The sequence below is a fragment of the Misgurnus anguillicaudatus genome, chromosome 6, assembly GCF_027580225.2.
Source record: "Misgurnus anguillicaudatus chromosome 6, ASM2758022v2, whole genome shotgun sequence".
NCBI lineage: Eukaryota > Metazoa > Chordata > Actinopteri > Cypriniformes > Cobitidae > Misgurnus > Misgurnus anguillicaudatus.
In genome coordinates this window covers 11,760,010-11,772,152 of record NC_073342.2, presented here as the reverse complement: position 1 = coordinate 11,772,152, position 12,143 = coordinate 11,760,010, and positions in this window count along the sequence as shown.

The following is a 12,143-nucleotide window of genomic DNA, read 5'->3' as shown; positions in this document are numbered from 1 at the left end:
CACTGAATGGGATTCCTTGCAGTTAAAGTGATTTCCGCTATTTAAGCCTATACAGTAAATCTGAGATTAAAAGCAGGCAAAACCTTAAAGGAATAGTCTACTCATTTTCAATATTGAAATATGTTGTTGCCTTGGCTGGGAGTTGTTGGTGCATCCCTCTATCATCTGTGTGCGTGCACGCAAGCGCCGGAGCGCACCGCGACGCCTCGACAGCATCCAGCCTAGCCCCATTAACTCAACGGCACCATCCAGAGACAATGCCAGAAGCGACCAAACACATCAACGTCCCTCCCATTCAAGACGAGCAAGTTTGGTGGTACAAAACAAAACCTAGCGCTTTTCTAAGCGGATTTAAAAGAGGAACTATATTTTATGGCGTAATAGCACTTTTGGGAGTACTTCGACTCGGCGCAGTAACACCCTCCCTCTCCCATTATGAGAGGGAGAAGGGGAGCGGACTTTTCAGGCGAGTCGAAGTACTCCCAAAAGTGCTATTACGCCATAAATTATAGTTCCTCTTTTAAATCCGCTTAGAAAAGCGCTACGTTTTATTTTGTACCACCAAACTTGCTCGTCTAACTACTCGTCTTAAATAGGAAAAACGTTGATGTGTTTGGTCACTTCTAACTTTATCTCTAAATGGTACCATTGAATGAATGGGGCTAAGCTAAATGCTATCGAAGCGTCGCAGCGCGCTCCAGCGCTTACGTGCACGCACACAGATGATAGAGGGATGTATCAACAATTCTTAGTTAAGGTAATAACATAGTTTAATATTGAAAATGAGTAGACTATTCCTTTAAAACACATTGGCACTTTCACCAAACTATTCTGATTGTCACATGATGAACACATTGCCTTCTCATGTATTATTATGAAGACAATGATATATGAGAATTATATTATTGTTTGCACCAATTGTCCGATTCACGATTTTACATTTTCTTTGGTGTGTAAGTGTTTATTAGTACATGTTAACGATAAGCAAAAAGTATAAACCCCAAAGTAAACGATGACGCAAGTTATCGTATCCAATGTAAATCTTTTTTCTTGGACTACAACAAACACACGGATTGTAGGCAACAGTTTACTTCCTGGGATCGTACAGATTAGCTGGCCAATCAGGGACACAGTGCTTTTCAAATCGATTAGTTTTGTACAAAATCAGTGGGTTTCAGAAAGAGAGGGAAATCTGGAGCTACAAAAAATGTACAGCATGTGGAAAATAATGTGTTTTTTGAACCATAAACCACCAAAACACATTGTATTATACCAAATACACGTTTTTTTTAGCAATGAAATAGGTGCACTTTAAGAACTACATTAGCTAATATACGTAAAAAAAACCTGGCATTAATACTGAAAAAAATTCAAAACCACTTAAAACTTAAACCTAAATCTACTCACCTACTGATGGTAGCATCCATACAATGAGGTCCATAATGAAAATCTGGGATCTTCTATTCAAACTGTAAAAAGAAAGTTTGAAAAATTGTGTTAAATAAAGAATAAATAATTGTTTTGTAGTATTTTAAGTCACCAATAAAATCGAAGCAAATGCGAAATGTTCTCCATGTTAATTTTATACAAAAAAATCTGCATTGTTAGTCTGTAAAATCTGCATGAATCCTGAATCAGTTCATGAATCACCAACTGTCTGCGACCCATCTAAGAAGCCTTTTGATTCAGTCATGGGTCATACTGACCAAACTACATCATGTCTGTAAAGGCAAACCCAAATATTTCAGCTAGAACAAGCCATTGTTTGACAGGTGATGTGATGGGCACCCACCAATTATGGGTCATCACAGCCCTCCTGATTTTGCCAAGTGGTCGATGTTCTAAGGGCAACATTATGACATTATTTCAATTAACAAATCAGATTTCAGAAATATAATTTCCCTCTGATTTTAGGGTTCAGTTATGGTTAGGGTTTGGGTTGGCCCTGAGGACATCTCCCACTTGGCAAACTCAGGTCGATTGAGTCATCCCAACCTTATTAGACCACCTTCATCTGTGTATGCGTGTTTAATGGTAGTAGTAGCAAATTGAATAGTTGAACAAACAGACAATTGAAGCTGACCATCATGAGCGACCAAAGCACAGAGCGTGTGCTACAGCTCATGTCCTTTCATGCGACAGCTTTCATGTCAGCTACACGGTCCGCTTTGAGGTTCGGCTGTGCCAGGACACTAACTCGATTTCGCTTGATGAATTTAGAGACGAGGGTTTTGATGTGGCAGAACAGGTGTGGTTGGAAATCCTTTGTTCTGAAAAAACTACATCCTATAAAACCAGACCACCAGCTATAAACAACATGTATTGAAATGATGCCCTAAGGTACTTTTAACTTCACTTTTCTATTGAAATCTTAAACATGTATTTCAGAAACTGAACCTAAGGTTATCCCAGCATAAGTTCAAAATTAAAGCATGGGTCTTTAACAGGGGGTCCGTGGTGGTATTACCAAGGGTCCTTCAAATATTATTTGATTTTCAAAATCTTTTTTGGGGTTTAAAATAAAGTTCCCAGTTTAAAATCTATTCAGTAAAATGTAAATGTTATGTTAACAGCATGTGACTGTGTATAGCTACCAACATTTTTATTTTAATATCTTGTTAACGTGTACTGGGGGGTCACTGCTTATCCTCTCTATCCATTAACTTATTAAGACCTGGATGTCCACATATGGGGACATCATATTTTTGTGTCGTTTGCACCATAATACTTAATTATGTGTAACTGGAACCTGTAGCACACAAACATGGTCAATTACACTGCTTCATGTTCAAAGAAAAATATTTGGCTATTATATTTATCGGTTCTTCCTAACCCCAAAATAACTGGAAGAAATCTGAAAAAAGACAAACCAAAGCTCGGGTCTTAGGAGGTTAAGAGGTCCTTGGCCTGAAAAAGGTTAAAGACCTCTGCTGTAAAGGGTGTGCTATTTCAAAAAAAAATATATGAGCTTTAGTATACGAAGAAATTAAACTGGCCAAAGTCATAAATGTTCTTTATATGATCTGTGACCCAGAAACACGCAGTCTCCATGATTGGGTCAAATTTAGACAAACCCAACTTTATAGACAAAATTTCCAATTTATTTTTTATCCAAAGGTTGGGTTTGTCCATATCATATGTCGAAACATCCAAGCAGGTTGTTTTTAGGGTGTCGTTTTCAAAATATGAAAACAGGCTTTGAAATCTACGTTGGTGTGTTTTCTCCTATGGTCTTAGACCTGCACAACATCCTACACTGCAAAAAAAGTTGGTTCAACTTTAACTTTAGGTTAGTAAGTTACCTGGTTGCCTTTAGTTTCACACCTTTTTGAGTCAACTATTATTTTTAAGTTGAATAAACTCAAAATTTTAAGGCAATCAGGTAACTTCCTTTTTTTTAAAAGGACACTCGATTTTTTTTAAAAAATAGGCTTATTTTCCAGCTTAAACATTTGATTTTTATCGTTTTGGAATCCATTCAGTAGATCTCTGGGTCTGGCGGTACCACTTTTAGCATAATCTATTGAATCTGATTAGACCATCGTGCTCAAAAATGACCAAAGAGTTTCAATGTTTTTCCTATTTAAAACTTGACTCTTCTGAAGTTACAAATTGCCCGAAAATAGTCCCCTTGGTTACTTTCAATAGCAGGGGACTATTTTCAGGCACTGCGTAATATCATTGCGCCTGCTATCGTCATGGTAAATCAGAAAAGTCCTTGATTATTACACCAGAATGAGAGTATAGTTCCTAGACATATCGGCCTAGAAAACCGCAACTTTAAATTTTCCATTGGTCTTAGTACACAATGTAAATACAGAACAATCAAGTTTTAAATAGAAAAAAAATAACTCTTAGATATTTTGGAGTGAGATGCTGATTAGGGCTGTCACAATTGTAAAATTGTACTGACGGTTATTGTCTAGTAAATTGTGACCGTTATGACGATTAATTGCCTGTTTAGGGCTTTGACGGTTATGATGATTAATTGTCTGTTTTATTGCTTTCACATTTAATTCTCATAATGTTTTTGTTTGTTCATGAAATAATTTTCACACATTGTTGTGATTATTAAAAAATTTAATCTTTTGAAAATGTATGTTTTACCTGGCAGTTCATATTGCTTTAAATGCTGTTTTTCCACTGTATTGAATGGCTTTGTGATGAATCGCATTACACTGTCAGTTAAGGAGCGCCATCTGATACTGTCTCGTTCATACAGGCGCTGCAGCTCCCCCTTGTGTTTTTGAAAGAGATGTGCAATCATTGTGGTGATCTTAAATCATCGCGATGAGGTCAAACAATTGCAATGAGACGATTATTTAATCAATGTGACAGCCCTAATGCTAATGGTCTAATCAGATTCAATGGATTATGCTAAGCTATGCTAAAACTGGTACCGCCAGACCCGGAGATCAGCTGAATGGATTCCAAAATGGGAAAAATCAAATATTTAACTCTAGGGAAGCTGGAAAATTAGCATATTTTTTATGTGTCCCTTTAAAGGCAGGACAGGCAGGAATTATCTAAAAAATACATAAGTATTTTGACATACATAAGTACTCTGAAAAAGAGAGTATAAAACTCGAGTGTCTGTAGACCTTTCACGACTGTTTTAAACACAGCTAATTATTTCCATTCGGGACGAAACAAATGATTGGCTTGCGCGACTATCACTCTCTCTCGCGACCATGGCACCACCCCTGTTGCTATGGGATCTGCCCACACATGCGCACACCCGATTGATTTGAACGTGCACAAGGCACTCTAGGAAGAGCAAAAGTAAGGCAGAGAAAGAAAAAATCAAACGAGAGTAAATATCACGTGGCTTTTCCTCGTGTCGACGATGCGGTAGCGGTATTGTCTCCGGAGTGTAGTCCTCATCAGAGTCAACAATGCTTTCATCACAGAAACTCTTACATGCAAAACACTGTATATGTTATGAATCTTCCACGAAATTCACCTTCATCACAGTGTAACTGATGGTAATAAAAAACCTTGTATGAGTGCAACCTGTTTTTAGCTTTGTCTTATAAATATAACTAGCTCGTTTGTTACCGAATCAAAACAAAATATGTTTTAAACTTTACCAGTACCGATATGCTAGCTTAATAGTGAGTACTTAAAGCTATCGTATTTGTTTATATTCATAGTCATAAAGTTAGGTGTATTATTACATGTGATTGTGACATGATGTTACTACATGCACCGCGCTCCTTCCTCTCCGCTCGTCTGAGGTAAATGCTTCTCCCAGCAGAGCGTTCATGAGTTTTGGGGGCGTGGCTTTAGAAGAAGCCCAGAAGGGAGGGGGTGGAGTGAATGGAAAAATTAGCTGTGTTTAAAACAGTCGTGAGAGGTCTACAGACACTCGAGTTTTATACTATCTTTTGCAGAGTACTTACATTTTAATTATGTATTGGTATATAAAGACAGTTTAAACAAATTTATAAAAAAGTTTTTTTAGATAAATCCTGCCTATCCTGCCTTTAATTGAACCAACAAACCTTTTTTACAACATTAATATAATAAAGGTGCGTGCATTAAACAAACGTTTAGCCTGTTAATTCAACAAGACAACAAAAAGTTAGTGTACAGTATGTGTTGATCTATCTGTGAAAATGAAAGGATACAATTTGTAAGAGAGAGCATCAGGTTCAAGGACATATAAAGGTTAAAGCCAGATTAATAAAGAGGTGCTCTGCTCAGTGTAATCTATTACGTCACATACAACAAAATTATATTAACAAAATAATTATAATATCATTTAGCCTCAAAGTATGGGCTAATGTCATCAAATGCTTTTGATCTGGGGATGATTACAGCGACCACCTGTTTAAGTTCAATAAGAAACATGAAAAGTTAAAAAGATATATATGGAGAGAATAGGTGATCTGTTTAATTGTATGTCCATTACAATCAAAACAGGTGGGCACAAAGCACACAACAACAGGATATTCAAGTTAGATCTAATACACACCCAGTGGTTTGTTAAATGAGCAAGCTGGTCTGATTACTCCCTCGACCAATAAGAAGTCGCTCCTTTTCAAAACAAAACTGTTTGTTATATTGTAAGACGTTATGGGAATCTTTTTTCGTTTGGGGCAGAAGCAGCAGCACACATCTTTCGGCATCTATTTAATGATGCCATTTAATTTCTGTAAAAGTTAAAATATGGCTTTCTATATTGCCCCATCGGCTGTTAACATCATAAAATTTCCAGTTACTTAATCCACTGACAGTGATATGTCAGAATTCACAAATTAACACTTTCCAACACAACTACAATGCTTCAGTAAAACTTTTCAGCATGCACCCCCTATGCACACCACAATAAACCAATCTCAAAATTAGAATTTGAATGAAACAAAACATATTAAATTATACAATGTACTGCTGGCTGCATAGCTCTATTTTTCTGAGGTTTAATTACACAAAATGTATGATAAATTACTGTATTTTTTTAAATGTCATAAAACTGGGGCTCCCTGGCCCCCGCCCCCAGTTTGAGAACCACTGCTTTAGATAATGACACAAAAGAAAAGTCTTTGACAGTTCAATGCTTCGCTTCATACAATAAACAGCTATTCAATAGTACAATGATACAGGTATTCATTAAGCTGTCATAATGACCAAGTCTTGCATTATAACGCCCCCTGTTGGCCATTTTTTATACAGGCTGGCTCGACTTTAGGTATAATCTTGCTACAGCACCATCCACCTACACAGCTACCACACAGAAAGCCTCCACATAACCTATGCTTGACTCACCAACAAGATGCACAAGTGCAAAACGTGTGTAGGTGAAAATGTATATCATCATCTATTTAAAAGACAACTGACTACATAAAGCCTTACTTGAAATGTCCACTCTTTGAAGAGCATTGGGTTCTTCTGTGCACGCGCGTAAGGCAAGTTTGACTCCAATCTGAAAAAAGAGAAGACCAAGAAAGCCCTTCATCAGATCAAGTTCTAGCTTATCTCAGTGTCCTGTTTCAACTTTCACTAGGACCGAGATGTTAGCCTGTACAATGGCACCATCTACTGGGTTTAGAACAGGAAAAGTATCTCATACAAACCGTAGGCCTGCTCGTCGTATTCAGAGCTTGGTATTTAATAAAAGCCTCTGGCGAAACTTTCAGGAAACAGCATTCCAGCAGCCAGGCCTCATTTCACAGCATCTCCATGTTTGGATGAAATGCAAATAACTGCAGAAACAGCAAGACAGATCACGATAAATAAATAAGTTTTAAATCTTAGCAGCACAAAGGTTGTGGGTTCGATCCACAGGGAAAGCACATATTGATTAAGAAAATGTGTTTATAATTGTTTTGAATTAAAGCAAAGTACACTGTTAAACCAGCAAAGCTAACAGTACAGAATAAACAATTTGGAGTATCAAAGGGTGGTTTCACAAACAGTTATCATTTTAAACCAGGTAGGCCTTAGTTTTGTTATGATATATAACTAGTTTTAACAAACAAGCCTTACTAAAAACATTACTTGTGTGCATTTTGAAGCAAAACTAAGGGCACTGATGTATTTTAAGGTATGTCAGTGCAAGTTGTTTTCAGTTTGGACGGCTCTTACATTTATTTTAGTCTAGGACTTGTTCCCTGTACGGGAAACCACCTCAATATGTTTAAAGGAATTTTAACAATGTAATGTAAAATAAAAATGAAAAATAATTTCACTTTAGTTACATTTTTACTTTATACTGCTACAATCAGTTTAGACAGTTTATTACTAAGAATTTGTATATTCATATTATTTATACTGTATAGGGCGGTTTCCCGGACAGGAATTAGACTAGTCCTAATCTAAAAAATTTGTAAGAGCTGTCCAAACTGAAAGCAACTTGCCCTGACATATCTTAAAATACATCCCTATTGTTTTGCCTCAAAATGCACACAAGTAATGTTTTTAGTAAGGCTTGTTTGTTAAAACTAGCTACACTTCCTAAACAAAATAAGACCTAGTCCTGGTTTAAAATAATCCCTGTCTGGGAAATCACTCCAATATCTTATTTACTGCTTTTATTTACATTTTGTCCTTTTGTGTGGCGATTTATTTGTTTTATTTTATTGTTTTGTTTTAATTAAATTGTTTACAGTTCAATCTATCACCTAAATTATTAGTTTATTCCTCAGGACATTGATCATTTTTAAAGCGTGTAGCAGCATTCAGCAACATGTTTAAACTCCCAAACTGTGAGCTAAATTCATATTAAACGCACATGTAGAATAATTTAGTATTTACTATAGTAAAAACCTAGTGTTTTTAACCTTGTCATAATAGTTATTAATGTATAAAACAGTACTTACTAGCTAGTTTATTAACTTACTGCAGATAAGAGTTTTTATAGTGAATGAATGTTGGTTGTCTTTATGTTAGACTAGAGATTACAGATGAAAAGTAGTTATTTTTACTAATTTTGGCATATACACATGGTGTATTTCATACAACAATGTAAATTAATATGCATGGTTCCTATCAAATAAACCAATAAAATAAATAAATAATACTACAGAATAATAATATAATTAACATTATACTAATATACTCCAGTATTATTTCACGTGGGAAGTAAATGTAAATAAATAAAGCCATTTCCACAACTACAGACACCTGCTATATAGCGCAAACCTTTGATTCAGGGTGTGTTGATTCAGCACAATTTCAGCAAAAAAAAGGGCTTTATTCCAGTCAGCCTCACAAAACATGTCATGGCGGCCCATGAAAAACTGTTAACTCCTGACATTTTCATTGGTTAACGTAGCGGCCACCTCTTTCATAACATGGTAGCACAATTCAGCCTCGTACATTATTTCTTCAAGTCTGTTTCTTGTGCTCTAATGTAAAAGACATAAAGCATCGTGGCGGCGGTACACGTGCGCTCAGCACGACCGCCGGCGGTTACAAATCGCGCAGATGAGCCGTTTATAACGGCACCGTTTACTTTGACTTGACGTTACGGTGTGGCGTCGGGCAGACATGGTGGTCTGGATGGGGGGATGCACTCACTTCTTGTGCATGAGTTGGATTGAGTTCGGTTGCCACTTCTCTCCAGATGAGTTTCGCCGAGTTTACATCCGGGTTTTTCCCTAGGCAATGGGAGTCGCACTACAACCGTTCCTTAGGCAAAGTGAAATAAATTCGCCGCACCGTCACAAAAAGTAGTCCGCTTCCCAAACCCGTTTCGTGCAAACTTTTCGCCCACTTTTACACCGAGCATCCTTACTTTTAAGGGAAACTTGATGTCTCTGAGACGTTTGGGTGCGTGTTCGTGAGCGTTTGAGCTTTATAAACCGCACTTTTCCTACCCCCTCGTCTCCCTCTTCCTGCGCGGATGAATCGCTCGGTGCTGCGGCTGTGGTGAATGAGATTGAAGAAGAGTTCTTGTTTTGTATCTCAGTTTCTCTCTTTTTTACACGCGCAAATTAAATTTAAACAAACAAAAAATAAGGTCGGTTAACCCGGTAAATTTCGCCCCGGCGCGCCGCTACAGCTATGTGAGGGATTGCGTCGGAGGATCTTTGCCGAGATCTCGGAGTGTTTGTAAATATTTATTTAAATAATTTGTGGGGGGAGAGAGAGAGAGAGGGAGAGAGAGAGAAGCACTACTGCTCAAGTGAGTAGAGGAGGGTAAGTGCACCTTGGGATCTTTTTTTTATTATTGCAACTTTTATGCGCCTCGCTTCTGGACTTTGATCGTTCGTTGACTCTCCGTAGCTCTTCCACATCCGAACCCCGTCGCGATCGGGTGGGTAGAGAAGTAGCGATTTTGATGCAAAAATTCCCCCTTATTTCTAGGAGTTGAGTGGTGTATTTCTAAGTGCGGCGCGTGAAGGGGTCGAACCTTCCGCGCGTATTGTTATTTTCTAACAATTTAAACTTCGCCGGATACATTGTTGCCGCAACGCTTGTTTCCAGCTCACTGAAAACAATGTATCCGATGGAAGTGGGGGGATACAAGGGGGGAAACGAAGATCTTGTGCTCGTGCATGGCTTGAATTAGTGGTTGCGGCTCAGTCGAGTCCATCTAACTGTAATTTGTGCTGTTGGCCTGTTAGCTTTAGCTGGGTTAGCCGTAGCACAATGTGAAAGCTTCTTATTTCCACCAGCAGCTTTATAAAAAGATTCACATTTATTTTTCTAGTTTTCAGTGCTTCTAGTCCGCGAACTTGCCGTAGGTGGATGATAAAGTCGTGCGCTTTAAAGCAATGCGATTTTATTTTTGTTTCTTCAGAAAGTGATGTTTGGTGTTGCTTTTTTTTGGGTTGTTGAGGCAGTCAGAGTTATTCTGGAGCTGGTGTGCTTTAGCTTGCACCAACTATTACTGGGTTCTTTTGAAGAAAGAAAAATGTGGCAAATAACAGAAGAACAAACTGAAAAGGCTTTTCGTTTGCTCTCATAAAGGATGAATGTTTGTAAAAGTGTAGTGACGGTAAACATCTCGTGCATCTTCCGTGTTGCTGAGGTTTATAATAATAGTGGCCTAATCAAAGTGCGGCTGAACTTTTTCTGTCATTTGTACACCAGTGGTCGGATCCAGAGAAATAAAGCCCTGTTTAATACACAATCTCTGGATAATTTTGGGTCAGACTGTAATACAACAGTCTGTCAAAGTGCTTTTGTACTCTTTGTTGAATTTTTACAGGTGCCAAATTGAAGCATTTGCATAACAGGAGGAGCACAACACACCCTACACTGATTTGGGGTTCATTTATTATATACTGTGTATAGACAGCCATAGTCATGTTTTATGGTCTTTATTAAAGGTGTTTTTGGCTTTGAAGGACTTTGGTGAAGCTTTTTGTTGTAGTTAATGTCAGTGTCACTTTATATACAGTAGTGACACTTTACAATAAGGTTGTAATTGTTTACAGTTAACATGAACTATCAATGAGCAATATAGTTTTTCAGCCTTTATTGATCTTTGATAATGTTGTTTAATGCAAATAGAGTTGTTTATTGTATGTTAACTAATATTAACAGGTACATCTTTTAGTTTTAAATATGTATTGGTAATTATCTAAGATAAGTAAATGCTGTGGAAGTATTGTTTTGTTGTTGGTTCATGTTAACAAATATAATCTTATTGTAAAGTGTTACTATTTGTATTATGTACTGATTGTTGATATGTTTACTGTTGATTGTTGTCGTCGTCTTTTTACTTCTGCCTTTTAATGTTCAGATGGTTTTAATGTTGTTTATATTTTGAATTTAATAGTTTGTTATTGCTACATTTTGAACTCTTTGTTGCTATTTGATGTGTTATGCTGCTAATATGTTAGGTGTTTTTATTTGAACTTTTCTTTTCCTGGATAGTTTCACTTTTAAAGGTTTCACTTTTGCAGTCTAAACATTTGATCATCTATCATTACATATAAGACTGTATGTAATGAATGTGATCCTTTATTTACTTAGAACAACACTGAAACTATCACAAAAGTTTTATTGTTAATGCCAACCGTGTCTATGAAGAATTATGCAAAACAAACCGCTGCTGGCTTGTGAGATAGTGAAAAATGTCTGTCGTATGGCTTGTGTTCTTTCAGGTAGAGTTGTGTAATATTTCGATACCTCATTCAGGCTTGAATTCTATTTATAAAGGAAAATAATGTTTCCTCCTTTGTGCAGTTTATTTTTAACTGCGTTATATCAATTTGCTGAAGTTAAATTTTTGATATCAGCATTTAGATGAATGAGTTTTTTTTTTTAGTCGATGCATGTAAACAACTTTGAGGATTTTCCTTGTTGAATTATTTGCATTTTTTAAAAAGTAACTCAAGTTTAGACATAGTAATACTAATCTTTATTACAGTAAAACTGTTATTAAAACTATATACCAAATTGATCACAAAGATGTGTTGTCTGTTATTTGCTCACACTGTTGCATTTATTGAAATTAATACAATTAATAATGTTTTGTGTGGGAAATTAACTACAGAGAAAAGTTAAATGAATAGATTTTGGATAGATATTTGACCTGGATTCAACATAATAGTTTTACCAAGACATTTCAACAGGTCATTCTCAAAACTTTTTGCAGAAGCAAGAAGTCACACAATTGCATAATAGACAGTAATCCAATTAATATACTCAAATGTACATGCTTAATTATAAGTGTACATGCACTAATA